Raw genomic sequence first — 20,812 nt, forward strand, 5'->3', positions numbered from 1 at the left:
GTAAATGGTGAATTGATTAAAATTAAAACATTTTTTCCACAGGTTTATTATTTTTAAATACTTTAAAGAAAGGTAAGTTAATTTTTAGCCCCGTTAGAAAATAATGTTATTTTTTTCAAAAATGTAAATTATTGTTTAAAATAGTTATTTCATGTAATTTATAGTTTATATAAAAGAATGTGATTTTTTAAAATTGATTTGAAGATTTATTGATGTTTTGGGGCTTATATTATTTATAGGTTTGACAGGCCTGTCAAACTTATGAATGGATCATTCCCTGCTGCCATTCACTCTCCATGGCCCCTGTGATACCAGGGGACGCATCGAACTAACTGCGCCCCTGGGATACGCAAGCACCGCGTGCTGAAGTTGGAGGAGGCCCAGGATCGGAATCCCACACGGGCCCACAGCTCAACGGCTGGCGCACAGGTTAAGTGCAGGTCGGGGGCTTGCACCCGTGGGAAGCACCCGTCCCGAATTTCTGGGCCAATGTCTTAATCTTTCCATTTTTTGCTGCATAGCCTGCAGAAGATAAACCACCCACCTGTTTTCCAAAAATAATGGTCACGAAGTAAACGCTGGATGAGTTATAAAAACATAGAAACATAGAGGATAGGAGCAGGAGTAGGCCAATCGGCTCCTCGAGCCTGTTCTGCCATTTAATGAGATCATGGCTGATCATTCAAATTCAGTACCCTGTCCCTGCATTCTCCCCATATCCCTTGATCCCATTAGCCTTAAGAAATATATCCAACACTTTCTTGAATTAGTTCGCTTTCTTTCTATATATGCGTAGAATTCCCAGGTAACTCCCGATTTCATCTTCCACCCACTTTACGTTGGTCCATCACTATCTGAAGACAGCCCACATACCAGGGAGTGTCTGGCTGTGTACCTTCAATGCGGCCTAATGGGGTGAACAGAAGATCTTCCATTTGACTCCAGCAAGCGAGCTGTGCCCAAGATCAATAAAGTGTGCAAAATAAATAGGTATACTTAGGCGCTCCTCCATTTACTGCAAGGCCTGATTGACGTCGAATGCTGATCCTAAAGTTTTACAGCCAAACATTTTCCAGTACACCTTTCAAGTGGATTGGCTCAGAAATTGAATTACATTCATACTTCAGAGATGGTACAATGCAGATTTACTAGGATATTGCCTGGTATGATGAAATACAAATATGAACAACAAAAAATCCTTGAAATATTGAGACTTCATTTATTAATGAACATTACGCAGCGATTTGGTGCAATGTTTACAATTATATAAATATGAAAGAAAGGCTGATAGAAGCAAAATGTTCCCAATAGATATGATTAATAACGAAGGGGTCAGAAGTACAACTCTAAATGTAAGAGAGCGAGAAAAACCTCTTTAAACTGAGAGATGTGAAGATATGGAATTCACTATCAAGGATAATGGTTGAGGAACAAATCTCATCATCAGTCATTGTTACTTTATATGAAATGTTGATGAATGTATTTGCGAACAGGATTGTGGAAATGTGATTCTAAGTATTTGCTCAGGTGACGGGCCAACACAGTCAGAGACTGACTTTGCCGAATGACCTGTTTCCTTGTAAATTCTGTGCATTTTATCTAAGAATTGTACGTGGAATCGGAGCCTCGCCTACTGGGCCCCATGTGTTCCTGTGTGATGATACTTTATCTGCTCTCATTGACAATGCATGATAAAACTGAACTTCGTCACAGAACAACTGAATTGTGGCTAATGGTAGTCAGTGCATCTAACTAAGATCCGAGGCCATTGCCAAGAGATTCCAATCATTATCGTTTCTGTTTCAGTGCAAACTCAACCCAGTTGCCACAACTTTCAAAGTTCCCTTTTACTGTTTAGACTGCCCGGTCCCAAATGATTCTTCTCACATCACATTCAGTGACCAAGGCATCTCAGGAACCGTGTGAGGACTCCGCTAGTTCCTGCTGTTGCCAAGGTTATCAGTCCTTCCTGTAGCAGCTTGATTTTCAGATGTCAACGAATGTTCCCTTTCATCCCCAAACAAGGTCGCCTTCCTTTGGTTTCACACTTGCAGCCGAAAGTCGAAGGCGTCACAAGGAAAAGCAAGATGCCTACCTACAGCATCTTGCAATTATATAGCACCTTTAAAGCAGTATAACACCCCAAGGCGCTCCACATGATCATAATGGGACTAGGCCCGACTGCGATTCTAGGATGAAGACAATATGACATTGCGTCAAAGAGATTAGCACGATTGCATAGGCTGGTGTTGCTTTCTTTGGAACAGAGGAGGCTGAAGGATGAATTAATTGAGGTGTATAAAATTATGAGGAGCCTATATAGAGTGGATAGGAAGGACCTAAACCCTTAACAGAGTGTTCAATAACCAGCGGACATGGAATTAAACTAATTGCTAGAAGGATTAGAAGAGAGTTGAGGAGAAATTTTTTCACCCATGCGGTGTTGTGGGTCTGACACCCACTACCTGAAAGGGTGGTAGAGGCAAGAACCCTCAGCACAATGAAAAATTACTTGGATATGCACTTGAAGTGCCGTAACATTCAGTGCTACGGACCAAGAGTTGAGAAGTGGGATAGGCTGAATAGTTCTTTTTCAACCTATCTGTAAGTGTTTGCAATTGAACAAGATCGGACCTTAAAGCATAGTTATTCATGACCAAAAATTATTTTACATGATTATCTTCCACTTAAGTAATAAAATTTCGTTCAGTGCCCAACACGACTTTCGACATAGAGTGGAACTTTTCAATATTTATCAGTTTTATCAGTTTAATCTGATGCATTATATCTTCACCTACATCACTTAATAATATCTGCCATTTGCCTCACATAACTCACATTCCTATTTAGAAGAGTGGCCAATACCGACAATGCCATGGGGAATCCAATTCATGGGTTAACTGACATTGACTGCACCGCAAATCAAGTTAATGGTGTTAATTCCTTCCTATCTGCCCCCAGTTCTCTCACTGTGTGCCGTCTGCAATGTTAGAACATATGGACATTAGAAATAATTGCTGGAGTAGGCCATTTGGCCCTTCGAGCCTGTGCCACCATTCAATGAGATCATGACTGATCTTCTGCCTCAGCTACATTCACCGGCCATATCGCCATATCCCTTGATGCCCTTACTAGTCAGAAATCTATCGACTTCTGTCTTGAATATACCCAATGACTGAGCCTCCACAGCCCTCTGGTGTAGAGAATTCCAAATATTCACCACCTTCTGTGTGAAGAAATGTCTTTTCATCTCAGTCCTGAATGGCCTACCCTTTATCCTGAGGCTGCGGCCCCTGGGGTCTTGAATCCAAAGTGAAGGGAAACATTCTCCGAGCATCCACTCTATCAAGCCCTGTAATAATTTTGTATGCTTCAATGAGATCCCCTCTCATTCTTCTGAAATCAAGAGAATACAGGCCTAGTTTATTAAATCTGCTTTCATACGACGGACCTGCCATCTCAGGAATCAACTCTTGAACCTTTTTGCACTCCCTCTGTGGCAAGTACAACCTTCCTTAGGCAAGGAGGAATAAATTGTACACAGTACTCCAGTTGTGGCCTCACCAAAGCCCTACATAATTGGAGTAGGTCCGCCTTTACTCCTGTACACAAATCCTCTTGTAATGAAGGCCACCATGACATTTGGCTTACTAATGGCTTGCTGCACCTGCACATTCACTTTCAGTGACTCATGTACAAGGACACCCAGGTCCCTTTGAGCATCTGCATTCCCAATCTTTCACCTTTTAGGAAACAATTTGCCTTTCTGTTTTTTCTTCCAAAGTGGATAACTTCACATTGATCCACATTATATTCCATCGACCATGTTCTCACCCACTCACTGATCCTTTCGAGAGCCCCTTGAAGTCTCTTCGCATCATCCTATAGTTTGGCGACCAGATCTGCACACAGTATTCCAGCTGTGGCCTAACTAGCGTTTTGTACAGCTCCATCATAATCTCCCTGCTCTTATATTCTATGCCTCAGCTAATGAAGGCAAGTATCCCATATGCTTTTTTAACCAACTTATCGACCTGTCCTGCTGCCTTCAGGGATATATATACATGCACACCAAGGTCCCTCTGATCTCCTGTTCTTCCTAGGATCCTACCATTCAACGTGTATTCCCTTGCCTTGTTATTCCTCCCAAAATGCATTGCATCACATTTTCAGGGTTAAATTCCATTTACCACTGTTCTGTCCATCTGATCAACCCGTTTATAATTTCCTGTAGCCTGAGGATTCCCTCCTCGCTATTTACCACTCCAACAATTTTATTGTCATCTGCCAACTTTCTGATCATACCTCCTACATTCGTATCGAAATAATTAATGTACACTACTAACAGCATGGGACATGGCACCGATCCCTGCGGTACACCACTGAACAGAGGCTTCCAGTCACAAAAACAACCTTCAACCATCACCCTCTGCCTCTTGCCACTAAATCAATTTTGGATTCAATGTGCCAAATTGCCCTTGATCCCATGGGCTCTTACCTTCTTCACCAGTCTCCCATGCGGGTCTTTCTCAAAAGCTTTACTGAAGTCCATGTAGACTACAGCAACTGCACTACCCTCAACTACACACCTAGTCACACCCTCGAAAAATGCAATCAAATTGGTTAGACATGATCTCCCCCTGACAAAGCCATGCTTACTATCCTTGATTAATCCTTGCCTCTCCAAGTGGAGACGAATTCTGCCCCTCAGAATGTTTCCAATAATTGCCCTACCACTGATGTTAGGCTCACTGGCATGTAATTCACTGGTTTATCCCTACTACCCTTCTTGAATATGGTACTACGTTAGCTGTTCTCCAGACCTCTGGCACCTCCCCTGTGGCCAGAGAGGTTCTGAAAATGTGTGTCTGAGCCCCTGCAATCACCTCACACAGCAGCGTGGGATAGATCTCGTCTGGGCCTGGGGATTTATCCAATTTTAAGCCCACTAAAATTGCTAGTACCTCCTCCCACTCAATGCTAATTTGTTCAAGTATATCACAAACCCCCTGCCTAATTTCTATGCCTAAATCGTCCTTCTCCATAGTGAACAGAGATGCAAAATATTCATTTAAAACCCCACCTACATCTTCTGGCTCTACAGACAGGTTGCCACTTTGGTCCCTAATGGGCCCTACTCTTTCCCTAGTTATCCTCTTGCCCTTAATATACTGATGAAACACCTCGGGATTTTCCTTTATTTTGCCCGCCAGTGTGTTTTCATGCCCCCTCTTCGCTCTCCTAATTTATTTTCTATGTACGCCCTTGCACTTTCTATACTCCTCTAGGGCTTCCACTGTTTTTACTCCTTTGTACCTTCCAAAAGCCTCCCTTTTATTCCTAATGCATTCTTGCATATCCCTTGACATCCAAGGTTCCCTGAAGTTGTTGGTCCCACCCATGATCTTTACGGGCACATATTGGCGTTGTACTCTATTTCCTTTCTGAAAGACTGCTCTGATGTGGATTTTCCTCAAAGTAGCGGATCCCACTTTGGCAAGATCCTGCCATATCACGTTAAAATCGGCCTTCCCCCAATTTAGAACCTTTATTTCCGGTCAATTTTTCTCCTTTTCCATGACTAATTTAAATCTCACCGAATTATTTTCACTGTCACCAAAAGGCTCTTCAACTGACGCTTCTACCACTTGCCCAGCTACATTCCCTAGAATTAGGTCCTGTATCGCCCCCTCTCTTTTAGTACTTTCTACATGCTGGCTCAAAGAATTCCCCTGGCTGCACTTTAAGAATTTCGCAACCACTAAGCCTTTCACACTCTGACTATCCCAGTTAATATTGGGGAAGTTGAAATCTCCTACTATTATTACCCTATTATTGCTACACTCCTCTGAGATTTGCCTACATATCTGTTCCTCTCTCTCCCCCAGACTGTTTGGGGGCCTATAGTACACTCCCAGCAAAGTGCTTGCCCCCTTTTGGATTTTACGTTCTACCCATATGGCCTCATTAGAGGAACCTGCTAATATATCATCCCTCCTTACAGCAGTGATTGACTCCTTGATTAATGGCCCAGTAATTCGGGTCGGGGGCTTCCCATGGGTGCAAGCCCCCGACCTGCACTTACCTTGCACGCCAGCCGTTGAACTGTGGGCCCGCGTGGGATTCCGATCCTGGGCCTCCTCCAACTGCCGGCGCACAGTGCTCGCGTATCCCAGGAGCGCAGTTAGTTCTATGTATCCCCTGGGATCCCGTGGGCCATGGGGAGCAAACGGTTGCAGAGAATGCTTCAATCATAAGTTTGACAGGAAGACCTGTCAAATCTATAAATACTATAAGCCCCAAAGCATCATTAAATCTTCAAATAAAATTAAAAGAAACATCACCTTTTTTAAATAAACTATAAATTACATGAAATACCTATTTAAAAAAATAATTACAATTTTTGAAAATAATAATGTTATTTTCTAACGGGGCTAAAAATTAACTTAACTTATTTAAAGTATTTAAAAATAATAAACCTGTGGAAAAAATGTTTTATTTTTAATTAATTCACCACATACCTTGTAAAAAGTAGGCCTTGCGACTGCTTTTTAAAAGCTTAGCTCCTGGAGACTTACCCTCCCGGGAAAACCTGCAAAAATAATGTAAGTTCGATGCACACGTGCAGCCTCTCTGGCGCATGCGTTCGACCTCTGTGGCCTAGAAATTCAGTTGGGCGCGCCAGCCGTTAGCGCCTTAGGAGGAGTAGATCTCGAGCGTTAGGTGCTTAGCGCCCGGGTGCAGCGCAATCTGTGCCTCGCCCCAACTTCAGTAGACATTTAGCGCCGGCGCAAAGTCTTAGCGTGCGCCCTGCTGCGCGCGCAGATCATGACGTCATTTCATCGTGCAACGCCCTTTGTGCACCCGGAACCGGAACTTCACTTGTGCGCCGGGCGGCCCTAACGACTGTGATGTGGAATGGTACACAGCTGAGGTGGGCCGCGGGGAGCGCAAATTAAAGGGCACTTACCCTGCACTATAAAGGCCAGCCATTTTGCAGCATTCACTCTTGTGCAACGGTCTTTTGGAGAGAGACCAAGGAAGAGAGCTTACTGCTTTGGCCCAACACTAGGACAGGTATTTTTGGCTCAGGCCAGAGCTTAGCAATTGTCTTTGCCTTCATTGAGATCTCAGTGTTTGCCAGCATATAATGGGGGCTGCATTGGGTGCCAACGCTGAGTTTCAGCCTTATACCGGAAGGGCTTACAGATGCCGTGAGAGAGTGGCAGTCCTGGCTAGACGCAGAGGGGGCAACAGGCGTCGCCAAGTGAGGCCTTACCTACCCAGGGTATACGGCCAGCAGTCCTCCTATCTGACCATGTCTGCCGCGCAGTGTGTTAGGAGGCTGCGATTCAGAAGGGAGGTGGTTGCAGACATCTGCCAGCTGCTGCACAGAGATCTGCGTCCACAGCTGATGTGCAGGACGTCTCTGTCGGTGGCAGTGAAGGTGATGGTGGCTCTCAACTTCTATGCCACCGGCTCCTTCCAATCCGCTGCTGGGGACATCGCTAACATCTCCCAGTTCGCCGTGCATTGCTGCATCCGCCAGATGACCAATGCCCTATTCAGAAGGAGACGTCAATTCATCGCCTTCCCCATGACCCTGGAGAAGCAGCAGCAGCGTGCAGTGGGATTTGCAAGAATAGCGGGCTTCCCCATGGTGCAGGGCGCCATTGACTGCATGCATGTGGCTTTGTGGGCACTTCTGGAGCATGCCGAGGATTACCGCGACCGGAAGGGCTACCATTCCCTCAACGTACAGCTGGTGTGTGACCACAGGCAGCGCATCCTAGCTGTCAATGCCCGCTTTCCAGGCAGCAGCCACGATGCCTTTATCCTGTGACAGACAACTGTGGCTGACGTGTTCCAGGCACAGCCTCACCCAAGTGGATGGCTTATCGGGGACAAAGGCTATCCTTTGTGTACCTGGCTCATGACCCCACTCCGCGCGCCCACGACCCCTGCTGAAGAGGCATACAACGAGAGCCATCAAGCGACTAGGAACATCATAGAACAAACAATCGGCGTCCTCAAGCAATGGTTCCGCTGTCTGGATCACTCCGGTGGAGCCCTCCAGTATTCGCAGGAGCGAGTCTCCCAATTCGTCGTCGTTTGCTGCATGCTGCACAACCTGGCTATCCGCAGGTCTCAGGCACTGCCACCTCACGTTGGACCACCACCTCAGGAGGAGGAGCAGGAGGAGGAGGAGGACGAGGAGTACCAGCCCAGGAGGGAGGCAGAAGGTCCAAGGGCCGCCCGTCGGCGGCTTATTGATCGTCACTTCTAGGCCCACTGTCAGGGAATGCCTTGTGCCAATGAAACAACATGATTGCAGCCGCTCCGCAAGCCGTCAGCCGGTTAAGGCAACAAACACTTCAAAGATCAAACATGGACAATGTGAATAAATAAAATGCTTTATTGTACAAACTCAGGGCCCTTCCCACATGAAAACCAAAAACAGACGAAAGCCCCAAAAAACACTCACACACATGACTCACTCCCAAACCTGGGGAGCACTAACAAAAGATGTAAACAAAAATGGCCTTCATCCTCGGCCTTCACAAAACACACATTCCCGAAAACACAACATTAGGACACACCCTCTACTTAGTGGCCCGCGAGGGCGATGCCTTCTGCCAAATTTGGCGGCCCCTGCACGCCCTGCTGCTCCTCCTCAAAGTGAGGCCATTGGCTGCTGCAAGGCTGGGGGCAGGCTCCTGAGGGGCACATGTCGTGACGGCAGATGCACTTGGGGGTCGGCCTAGACGAGGTCTGGCCCTCGAGGGGCCGGCTGGTGAATGCTGCAGCTGTGGCTGGCCAGCATCAGTCGCTGCAGCAGCTCCTGGCAGCTCCACTGGGGGAGTGGCAGTGGCGGCTGGAGGAATGGGGCAAGCAGGCGGATGGCAGGCACTCGCTGTTCACCTGAGACACTGGCACTCGGCCGGGCCAGCACTGCAGCATGCGCACCAATCTGCCGAGGGACAGACGCTGTGCTGCTGCAGCGTGCCGGGTGCCCTGGCGATGCCTGGCTGACACAGCGAGTGTGGCAGCAGTGAGTGCCCGTGTTGCCATTTCCTGCAAAGGTGACATTCGCTCCAGAGGGGGAGCATTTCTCTTGTTCAAAGATCAGAAAGGAAATCCTGTACAGTCTCGTAATGTGAGTGGCAATGAGCGGATTGTGACCTTCAAGATAAATACCCGAAGCATAGACTCTGTGGGTAATTACAGTTGTCGATATCAAACAGAGGTTGCAGGACGTTCGATGGATTCACCATTCAGTAAAGATGTCCCGATTACGGGGAAAGGTAGGCACCAACACATTTCAAAACGAGGTTGTGTGTTCTTGTATCTCAATGTCTGTCTTGTTCGCTCATATATAGTTAATATAGGTGACCAATTCCATTTAAAATTGAACTGAGATGTACGAATTTCCATGCTATAGTTAACTGGGGATCTGTTTTTGATCTATTGTCTTAATCTTTACATGCGTGCTGCACAGCCTGCAGAAGCTGTGCCTGTTAGACTCAAATAATGGTCACGAAATAAACGCTGGATGGGTTAGTTAACTCGATATGATAGCAAAATACTGCAGATGCTGGACATCCAAAATAACAACAGAAAATGCTGGTAAAACTCAGAAGGCATCCGTGGGGAGAAATTTGAGTCGACGTTTCGGGTCTAACCCTTTTTCAAAACTGGAAAGGAAATGAAATAGATCGAAAGGCAGGGCTGTGAGAGGACAAAAGAAGTGGAGAGACATTAAGAGGTATTCAAAACGAGACGAGATGGTGATAGGACTAGTGGAGACAAAAGACGGCTCTAGGTTAGGAGTGAAATGCGCTGGCAGAATGGGAGACAGCTGCCATGTGGGAGAGAGAAAAAAAAGGAAAGGGGGGGAGGGAAAAACCAAAACAAAGTGGTGGATAAAAATTTTTTTTAAAAAGTAATAGGGGCTGAGGTTATGATCTGAAATTGTTGAAATCGATATTGAGTCTGGAAGGCTGCAATGTGCCTAATCGGTTAGTTAACTCTCTTTATTTATGTGCGTAGAATTTCCGGGTAACTCCCGATTTCATCTTCAACCCACTTTGCATTGCTCCATCACTATGGGGGAGAGCAGCAGCGGAGGAGGAGCCCGGCTTAAAAACCAGTGCGAAGGCAGAGGCCCGACCAGTTCGGGGGAGAGCAGCAGCGGAGGAGGAGCCCGGCTGAAAAACCAGTGCGAAGGCAGAGGCCCGACCAGTTCGGGGGAGAGCAGCAGCGGAGGAGGAGCCCGGCTTAAAAACCGGCACGAAGGCAGAGGCCCGACCAGTTCGGGGAAGAGCAGCAGCAGAGGAGGAGCCCGGCTTAAAAACCGGCGCGAAGGCAGAGGCCCGACCAGTTCGGGGGAGAGCAGCAGTGGAGGAGGAGCCAGGCTTAAAAACCGGCGCGAAGGCAGAGGCCCGACCAGTTCGGGGGAGAGCAGCAGCGGGGGAGAGCAGCAGCGGAGGAGGAGCCCGGCTTAAAAACCGGCGCGACGGCAGAGGCCCGACCAGTTCGGTGGAGAGCAGCAGCGGAGGAGGAGCCCGGTTTAAAAACCGGCGCGAAGGCAGAGGCCCGACCAGTTCGGGGGAGAGCAGCAGCGGAGGAGGAGCCCGGCTTAAAAACTGGCGCGAAGGCAGAGGCCCGACCAGTTCGGGGGAGAGCAGCAGCGGAGGAGGAGCCCGGCTTAAAAACCGGCGCGAAGGCAGAGGCACGACCAGTTCGGGGGAGAGCAGCAGCGGAGGAGGAGCCCGGCTTAAAAACCGGCGCGAAGGCAGAGGCCCGACCAGTTCGGGGGAGAGCAGCAGCGGAGGAGGAGCCCGGCTTAAAAACCGGCGCGAAGGCAGAGGCCCGACCAGTTCGGGGGAGAGCAGCAGCGGGGGAGAGCAGCAGCGGAGGTGAGCCCGGTATAAAAACCGGCGTGAAGGCAGAGGCCCACCAAATCAACAGCAGAGGAGAGAGGTAAAAAGTAATCAGTGTGTGACGTCACCAGGAAGCAGGTAAGTGATAGGTTGGTGAGTATTTCTCTCTTTTCAATACAAGCTTGACTTCTGTGGTGTGAAATTTCTAGGGTCTCTGGTGTAGTGGGGACAGTTAGTAAATAAAGCGCCCTAGAGTATACCTTTAACTGGGGTATTGAATAAATTTTTTAATTAATTAAAGGAGTAATCATGGCAGGAGAGCTCAGACCCGTGTTCTGCTCCTCTTGCTCCATGTGGGAAATCAGGGACGCTGCCAGTGTCCCTGACGACCATGTGTGCGGGAAATGCATCCAGCTGCAGCTACTTGCAGACCGCATTGCGGCGCTCGAGCTGCGGGTGGATGAATATTGGAGCATGAGCGATGCCGACAGGCTCGTGGATAGCACGTTTAGCGAGTTGTTCACGCCTCAGGGTAGGGCAGCACAGGGGGTGACCATCAGGCGGAGCAACAAAGGCAGGCAGGTAGTGCAGGGAACCCCTGCGGCCATCCCCCTTTCAAACAAGTATACCGCTTTGGATACTGTTGAGGGGGATGACTCACCAGGGGAAGGCAGCAGCAGCCAACTTCCTGGCACTGGGGGTGCTCCTGCTGCCCAGGAAGGGGGGAAAAGAGTGGGAGATCAATAGTGGTAGGGGATACTATAGTAAGGGGAACAGGTAGGCGTTTCTGTGGCCGTAGACGTGAATCCAGGATGGTTTGTTGCCTCCCTGGTGCCAGGGTCAAGGATGTCACTGAGCGGCTGCAGGGCATTCTGGAGGGGGAGGGTGAACAGCCAGTGGTCGTGGTCCACATTGGTACAAACGACATAGGTAAAAAGAGCGATGAGGTCCTGCATCAAGAATTTAGGGAGCGAGGTGACAGATTAAAGAGCAGGACCTCAAAGGTTGTAATCTCTGGATTACTCCCAGTGCCACGTGCTAGTAAGTATAGGAATGGGAGGATAGAGCAGATGAATGCGTGGCTAAAGAGTTGGTGTATGGGGGAGGGTTTTACTTTCCTGGATCACTGGGCCTGCTTCTGGGAAAGGTGGGACTTGTACAAGTCGGACGGGTTGCACCTGAACCAGAGCGGGACAAATATCCTTGCGGGGAGGTTTGCTAGCACTGTCGGGGGGGTTTAAACTAACTTGGCAGGGGGATGGGATACAGAGGGGAGCTGAAATAGGGGGGGATGTGCTGCCAATTATAGAGAAAAAAACAAGTCAGCTTGGTAGACAGGGCAAATATATAAGGGCAAGGCTGGATGGCATCTGTTTTAATGCAAGGAGTCTTGCAAATAAGGTGGATGAACTGAAGGTGTTGATAAACACATGGGAGTATGATATTGTTGCTATCATGGAGACATGGTTGAGGGAAGGGCAAGACTGGCAGCTCAATATTCCGGGGTACAGAATCTTCAAGCGAGACAGAGGGGGAGGTATAAGAGGAGGGGGTGTCGCAATATTAATTAAGGAGTCAATTACTGCAGTAAGGAGGGATGATATATTAGCAGGGTCCTCTAATGAGGCCATATGGGTGGAGCTTAAAAACAAAAAGGGGGCAAGCACTTTGCTGGGAGTGTACTTTTGGCCTCCAAACAGTCAGGGGGAGAAAGAGGAACAGATATGTAGGCAAATCTCAGAGAAATGTGCAAATAATAGGGTAATAATAATGGGGGATTTCAACTTCCCCAATATTAACTGGGATAGTCAGAGTGTGAAAGGCTCAGAGGGTGTAGAATTCTTAAAGTGCATCCAGGAGTGCTTTTTGAGCCAGCATGTCGAAAGTCCTACAAGAGAGGGGGCGGTACTGGACCTAATTCTAGGGAATGTGGCCGGCCAAGTGGAAAAAGTGCTAGTAGGTGAGCACTTTGGTGATAGTGACCCATAATATGGTAAGATTTAAGGTGGTCATGGAAAAGGACAGGGATGGGCTGGAAATAAAGGTTCTAAATTGGGGGAAGGCCGATTTTAATAGGATAAGGCAGGATCTGGCCAAAATGGACTGGGATCAGCTACTTGTAGGAAAATCCGCATCGGAGCAATGGGAGGCTTTCAGAAGGGAGATTGAGATCATACAATGGCAACATGTTCCCGTAAAGGTCAAGGGTGATTCCAAAAGCCACAGGGAACCTTGGATATCAGGGGATATACGAGAATGGATTAGGAAAAAAAGGAGGGCTTTTGGTAGATACAAAAGGCTAAAGACGGAGGAAGCCCTAGAGGAGTACAAAAAGTGCAGGGGGATACTTAAAAAAGAAATTAGGAGATCAAGGAGGGATCATGAAATAACACTGGCGAACAAAATAAAGGAAAATCCGAAGATGTTTTATAAGTATATTAAGGGTAAGAGGATAACTAGGGAAAAAATAGGGCCCATTAGGGACAAAAGTGGCAATCTGTGTGTGGAGCCGGAAGATGTAGGAGGGGTTCTAAATGAATATTTTGCATCTGTTTTCACTATGGAGAAGGACGATGTAGACATAGAAATAGGGCGGGGGGACTGTGATATGCTCGAACATATTAACATCGTGAGGGAGGAGGTATTGGCGGTTTTAGCTGGCCTAAAAATGGATAAATCCCCAAGCCCGGATGAACTGTATCCCAGGCTGCTGTGTGAGGCAAAGGAGGAGATTGCGGGGGCTCTAACACATATATTCAGGACCTCTCTGGCCACAGGGGATGTGCCAGAGGACTGGAGAACCGCTAATGTAATACCATTATTCAAGAAGGGTAGTAGGGAAAAACCGGGGGACTACAGGCCAGTGAGCCTAACATCAGTGGTAGGAAAATTATTGGAAAAAATCCTGAGGGACAAAATTTGTCTCCACTTGGAGAGGCAAGGATTAATCAGGGATAGTCAACATGGCTTTGTCAAGGGAAGATCATGTCTGACTAATTTGATTGAATTTTTTGAGGTGGTGACTAGGTGTGTGGATGAGGGTAACGCAGTGGATGTGGTAAACATGGATTTAAGTAAGGCCTTCGATAAAGTCCCGCACAGGAGGCTGGTCAAGAAGGTAAGAGCCCATGGAATCCAGGGTGCCTTGGCACATTGGATACAAAACTGGCTTAGTGGCAGAAGGCAAACGGTGATGGTCGAAGGTTGTTTTTGTGACTGGAAGCCTGTGGCCAGTGGGGTACCACAGGGACCGGTGCTGGGTCCCTTGCTGTTTGTGGTCTACATTAATGACTTGGATATGAATGTAAAGGGTAAGATCAGTAAGTTCGCGGATGATGCAAAAATTGGTAGGGTGGTAAATAGCGAGGAGGGTAGCCTCAGTCTGCAGGACGATATAGATGGGTTGGTCAGATGGGCGGAACAGTGGCAAATGGAATTTAACCCGGAAAAGTGTGAGGTGATGCACTTTGGGGGGACTAACAAGGCAAAGGAATACACAATGAATGGAAAGACCCTAGGCAAGACGGAGGGTCAGAGGGATCTGGGTGTGCAAGTACACAGATCCCTGAAGGCGGTGGAACAGGTGGATAAGGTGGTAAAAAAGGCATATGGGATACTTGCCTTCATTAGCCGAGGCATTGAATATAAGAGCAAGGAGGTTATGATGGAGCTGTATAAAACACTGGTTAGGCCACAGCTGGAATACTGTGTGCAGTTCTGGTCGCCCCACTACAGGAAGGATGTGATCGCATTAGAGAGGGTGCAGAGGAGGTTCACCAGGATGTTACCAGGGCTGGAGCGCTTCAGCTATGAAGAGAGACTGGGCAGATTGGGTTTGTTTTCCTTGGAGCAGAGGACGCTTAGGGGGGACATGATTGAGGTGTACAAAATTATGAGGGGCATAGATAGGATGGATGCTGAGGAGCTTTTTCCCTTAGTAGAGGGGTCAATAACTAGGGGGCATAGATTCAAGGTAAAGGGCGGGAGGTTTAGAGGGGATTTGAGAAAAAACTTTTTCACCCAGATGGTGGTTGGAGTCTGGAACTCACTGCCTGAAAGGGTTGTGGAGGCAGAAACCCTCACAACATTTAAGAAGCATTTGGATGTGCACTTGAAATGCCATAGCTTACAAGGCTACGGGCCAAATGCTGGAATATGGGATTAGATTAGACAGGGCTTGATGGCCGGCGCGGACACGATGGGCCAAAGGGCCTCTATCCGTGCTGTATTACTCTATGACTCTATGACTCTATGACTATCTGAAGACAGCCCACATACCAAGGAGTGTCTGGCTGTGTACCTTCAATGTGGCCTAATAGGGTGAACTGAAGAACTTCCATTTATATGCAGCAAGCGAGCTGTGCCCACGGTCAATAATATGTGCAAAATAAAGAGGTATACTTAGGCGCTCCTCCATTTACTGCAAGGCCTGATTGACTTCGAATGCTGATCCTAAACTTTTACAGCCAAACTGTTTCCAGGACTCTTTTCAAGTGGATTGGATCAGAAACTGAATGACATTCATACTTCAGATATCTTGCTGCAGTTGTACAGGGCCTTGGGGAGACCACACCTTGAGTATTGTGTGTAGTTTTGGTCGCCTTATCTGAGAAAGGATGTTCTTGCAATGGAGGGAGTGCAGCGTAGATTCACCAGACTCATACCTGGGATGGCAGGAATGGCGTATGAGGAGAGATTGGGTCGATTGAGCTTATACTCGCTGGAGTTTAGAAGAATGAGAAGGGATCTCATTGAAACGTTTAAAATTCTGACAGGACTGGACAGACTAGATGCAGGAAGGATGTTCCCGATGGCCGGGGTGTTCAGAACCAGGGGTCTCAGTCTAAGGATAAGGGTTAAGCCTTTTAGGACAGAGGTGAGGAGGAATTTCTTCACCCAGGGAGTGGTGAACCTGTGGAATTCTCTACCACAGAAGGAAGTTGAGACCAATTCATTTAATATAATCAAGAAGGAGTTAGATATATTTCTTAAGGCTAAAGGGATCAAGTGACATGGAGAGAAGGCAGGGACAGGGTACTGAATTTGCATGATCAGCCATGATCTAATTGAATGGCGGAGCATGCTCCAGGGGCTGAATGGCCTACTCCTGCTCCTACCTTCTATGTTTCTATGTTTCTATGGTACAATTCAGATTCACTCAGATAGTGCCGGGTATGATGAAATACAAATAAGAATTAAAAAATCCTTGAAATATTGAGGCTTCCTTTATTGAAACAATGAACATTACGGGGCGATATGAGGCAAAATTTCACATTTAATAAAGCATGGGAGAAGACCGATAAAACCAAACTGTTCCCAATAGTTATGATTAATAATGAAGGGGACAGAATTACAATATTAACTGTAAGAGAGCATGAACAAACTCTTTATAGCACGAGATGTAGAAGATATGGAATTCCCTATCAAGGATAATGGTTGACGAAGTAATCAGTCAAGGTTACATTATATCGGTGGATGAAAGAAAAGCTGATGAATGGATTTGCGAACAGAGTTGTGCAAATGTGATTCAACTATTTGCCCACCAGTTAGGTCGGCACAAATAAAGAGGAATTGTGCACAATTTGATCCAAGTATTGTACCTGGACTCAGAGCCTTGTCTACTGGTACCCACACATTCCTGTGTGTGGGTCTGTGTGTGATGATACTTTATCTGGACTCCTTTACAAAGCATGATCAAACTGAACTTCGTCACAAAACAACAACTGAATTGTGACTAATCATAGTCGGTGCATCTAGCTAAATCTGATGCCATTGCCAAGAGATTCCAAACTTTATCGATTCCATATCGCAGCAAACTCACCCCAGTTGCCACAACGCTCAAAGTTCCCTTTTAATGTTTAGTCTGCCCGGTACCAAGTGATTCTTCTCACATCACATTCAGTGACCAAGGCATCTCAGGAACCGTGTGAGGACTCCCCTAGTTGCTGCTGTTGCCAAGGTTTTCAGTCCTTCCTGTAGCAGCTTGATTTTCAGATGTCAAGGAATGTTCCCTTTCATCCCCAAACAAGGACGCCTTCCATTGGCTTCATCCTTGCAGCAGAAAGTCGAAGGTGTCAAGAGAAAAAGCAAGAGGTCTATCTGTAGCACCTGGCAAATATATAGTGCCTTTAAAGCTGTATAACGTCACAAGGCGTTTCCCATGATCATAGTAGGACTAAACCTGACAGCGAGTTTAGGAAGGTGACAATAGGACTTTTCGTCAAAGAGATCAGCACGATTGGATAGGCTGGTGTTGTTTTCATTGGAACTGAGGAGGCTCAGGGGCGACTTAATTGAGGTCTATAACATTTTGAGGAGCCGAGCTAGAGTGGATAGGAAGGACCTATACCCTTAGCAGAGTGTTTGTTGTGGCAAAATAAAATTAATGAAATCCGCACACTAGTCTGTAAATGGTAAAATAGCCAAGCAGTGTTTTAAAATCCAGAAAATACAAAATTATTCAACAGTACGATACAAACAATCTGTGGAGGTACCTATACACTGATCAGGGAGTACAGCTTAGAGTTCCCGCAGCTCGTTCCTGGCTGACTCTCTGATTGTCTTTGGTCTCCGCTATTTAAGCATACAAAAACCATGGCAGGCTCTAAAGCCCGCATGCACATTTGCTAATTGGCTGATTCCCTATCTCGGGTCACATAACCTTTCGCCTATATTTATTGTCACATGATCTCCTGATGTTTTATTTCGTCACCCTTAGTAAAACCACATGTCTGCATTTCTGTTTGACTGTGCCCCGTGTGGTTTTACTTAACTCTACGTTCCATTGCTTGTGGTTGGTGCTTCTGTACCTGTTTTATCTAATCTTGCAAAGCATCAAGACCTTGCGCTCAACATGTCTGAACTGTCTCCGCTGTTGTCTCGTGTGCAAGCTGCATTGTTAACCTCTTAAATCCTGAAGGGTGCCAATGCTTCACTTCTGAGCCATATGCAAAGCCTCTTTATTTCTGACTGTTGTTGCCAGGCAGAAATGCCTTGACTACTTATTCTTACCCATGAAGCTATGCTTCCACTAATAGTGATTTCTAAAAATCCACGTCAGTGTTCAATAACCAGGGGACATGGAATTAAACTAATTGGTAGAAGGATTAGAGGAGAGTTGAGGAGAACTTCTTTCACCCAGAGGGCGGTGTGGGTCTGGAACTCATTGCCTGAATGGCTGGTAGAGGCAGGAATCCTCATCACATTTAAAAATTACTTGGATATGCACTTGAAGTGCCGTAACCTACAGTGCTACGGACCAAGAGCTGGGAAGTGGGATTGGCTAGATAGCTCTTCTTCAACCTCCCTGTAAATGTTTGCAATTCAACGAGTGCCGGTCCTCACGCATAGTTATACATGACCAAAAATGATAAAACATGATGGCCTAGAAATTCAGTAAGGCCCCGCCAGCTCGCTTGTGCCCAGAAGTTACCGCTGGGCGCGGAGCCACTCGCGCCCGTCGGATATTCAGTTTCCGCTCCCCAACTCGAAGGCGGCTGCTGTTCAAGGGTGTGGCCGCCCCCGCTTGGGGCGCTGAAACTGAATATCGGCACGCGAGGTGCCGCAGCGCCACCCGCTGCGGGGCGGCAGGCTGCGGTACTGCAGGCCTTCCTCCCTCTCTTAAGGGGGAGGTGCCTGCAACAGCGAGATCGCCGCTCGCTAGTGCCGGCAATTGAGCCCGGCACCACGGAGAAGTGCCGGGCTCCCGGAAAACAGCCGGAAATGCCGCGGGGGGGGGGCGGTGGAGGAGGCCGGGGAAGGAGGTGCGAGCAGGCGGCCACCGAAAAAGTGGCCGGCCGCACCTCCACCTTAACTCGCCCCACTAAGGCTGCAGGACGGCCCCATCTTCACATCGTTGTTTGCGGTCGCTGCGGAAGAGGCAGCCGCAAATAAATATGGGGGTCGGGCCGGTAGCGGGGCGGAACCGGGGCACTGCGCACACCAATGATGTGATCGGTGTCGGCGCAGCGCTACCGGCTACCGCCGCCATTACCGCAGCGCTGAATATCAGCGCAAACTCCTCTAGTGGCGCAGAAGCCCTCTTTGGGCGGTAACTGGGCGCAAAGCCCACTGAATTGCTGGCCCGATGTCTTCTACTTAAGTAATAAAAATTCAGTGAGTGCACAACAGACGTTCGAAATAGAACAGTGCATTTCAAAATTTATCAGTTTATCAGGATAATCTGATGCATTATATATTCACCTATATCACTTAATAATATCTGCCATTTGCCTCACACACCTCACATTCCAACTGACAGGAGTGGACAATACCGACAATGCCACGGGGAATCTAATTCATGGATTAATTGACTTCGACTGCAGCGCAAAACAAGTTAACGGCATTAATTGCTTCCTTTGCCCCCCAGTACTCTCACTGTGACATACCTGTGCAATGTTACAACAAGAGTATGAATACGTGAGAACCGAATCGAACCGAATTAACATTGACCAAGCTGTAAAATTCAACAAGATTCACTGCAGACAAATAATAGCAGTAGTTGCTTCAATCACCATGTTTAAGAACGTCGCAAAAGCATTCCCTCCATTCATGATCTCTGGCAAATGAGTTCTAAAGGAACACATTAAGCATTTTGAAGGACAATCTGTTAAAATCCTACAATTATTACCCTGAATATAATGTCATTGTGCTGACTTTCTTTAGGAATTTGTCAGTTTTCCAGTTAATTCAGGGGTTTGAGTAATTTTGGTCCATTTCCATTGTGTGCGGCCACTTAGTGGATATTTGGTACATAGCAACTGCAGTAAAGCACAGTAAAGTGCAGTAAAGTAAACTACTGTATATCACAGACCTGCAGCCACACATGGTCTGGGAACTTATATTGTTGTCACGCTCCAGCCTTGGGCACTACTTGTCTGTAAGTACTTGAGAATGTTATAGATGATTAGTGTACACTATATTTTGCAGAAAATGTTTAGTTTGTAACTTTTCTTTGTAAGCAAACTTACACAGCTAGCCGTGAAGTGCTCGCTCTCTGTCTAGCTGGTTAACTTGTAGCTGTATTTTGATGCACTATGTACAGGGCTAATTTAAAGAGAATGCCTTCCAGTTTGCTAAATGTATATTCACAGTAAGCTGTGTTTCCACGTGTTTGGTGAGTTACATGCCAAATGTACTGTGTTGCTCAGGCGTACCTAAATTTGTGTATGCATATCAGTTATGTGCTTGTATACTAATGTGGTCTTCCACTTCTGTATTGTATTTCAGTTTCACAATAAGAATCTTTCAGTAAAGTTTACAAGAAAAGTCAAGCCTTGTGATTTTTATGGGAAGATATCAAATTGTTAGCTACCTGTCTAGCTTTGCATAGGAACGCGCTGCAAGGGCAGAATAGTGAAAAGACAACAGCACAGCGGGCTCAAGCACAAGAAGATACCACCCAGCTACCATGAGTCTATGCTCAGGAAGACAATATACCATAGAGGACGTCGACCTGCCAACCGAGAAGCATGAGCCTCGTCGAGCAAATGATGCCAAGTCACAGTCCGCTAAAGCATCTTCTAGATCATCTAGGCGGTCCAGCAGACCGTCATCATCGACAGCTTCTGCAGCCGCCAAAGCACATGCCAAGGCAAAAGCTGCCCAGGCTCAATTGTCCTTCATTGAAAAAGAAGCTAGTGTGATGAAGCACAGAGCTGACCTCGACGCTAGTGTGATGAAGCAGAGAGCTGATCTCGACGCCAGTCTCCACATTCTCCAAAGCCAGAGAGCTGCCGCTGCCACTGAAGCTGAAGCTGCAGCTTATGAAGAAGGTGAGGAGAACGATTGCGGGGAGCACAGCCATGAACCATATGTTCCCGAACAGCCCCTCAGTCCAGTGCAATGTACAAGTGAGTACGTCCAACAACACTCCAAATTGTTCTTCAAGGAAACATCCAGGTATCTCGACGCAGAACCAGCTGCTCACC

At 47.1% G+C, this 20,812-nt stretch overlaps 1 protein-coding gene across 1 annotated transcript in view; it reads left to right on the forward strand.

Annotated features, from left to right (window-relative positions):
- Positions 1 to 20,812, forward strand: part of LOC147085121 (immunoglobulin superfamily member 1-like) — a 117,319-nt gene that overhangs the window by 85,686 nt on the left and 10,821 nt on the right. The gene's annotated exons all lie outside the window — the stretch shown is intronic.

Source organism: Somniosus microcephalus, unplaced genomic scaffold, assembly GCF_052327205.1.
Source record: "Somniosus microcephalus isolate GS21.2 unplaced genomic scaffold, FLI_Smic_1.0 unresolved_chr9, whole genome shotgun sequence".
NCBI lineage: Eukaryota > Metazoa > Chordata > Chondrichthyes > Squaliformes > Somniosidae > Somniosus > Somniosus microcephalus.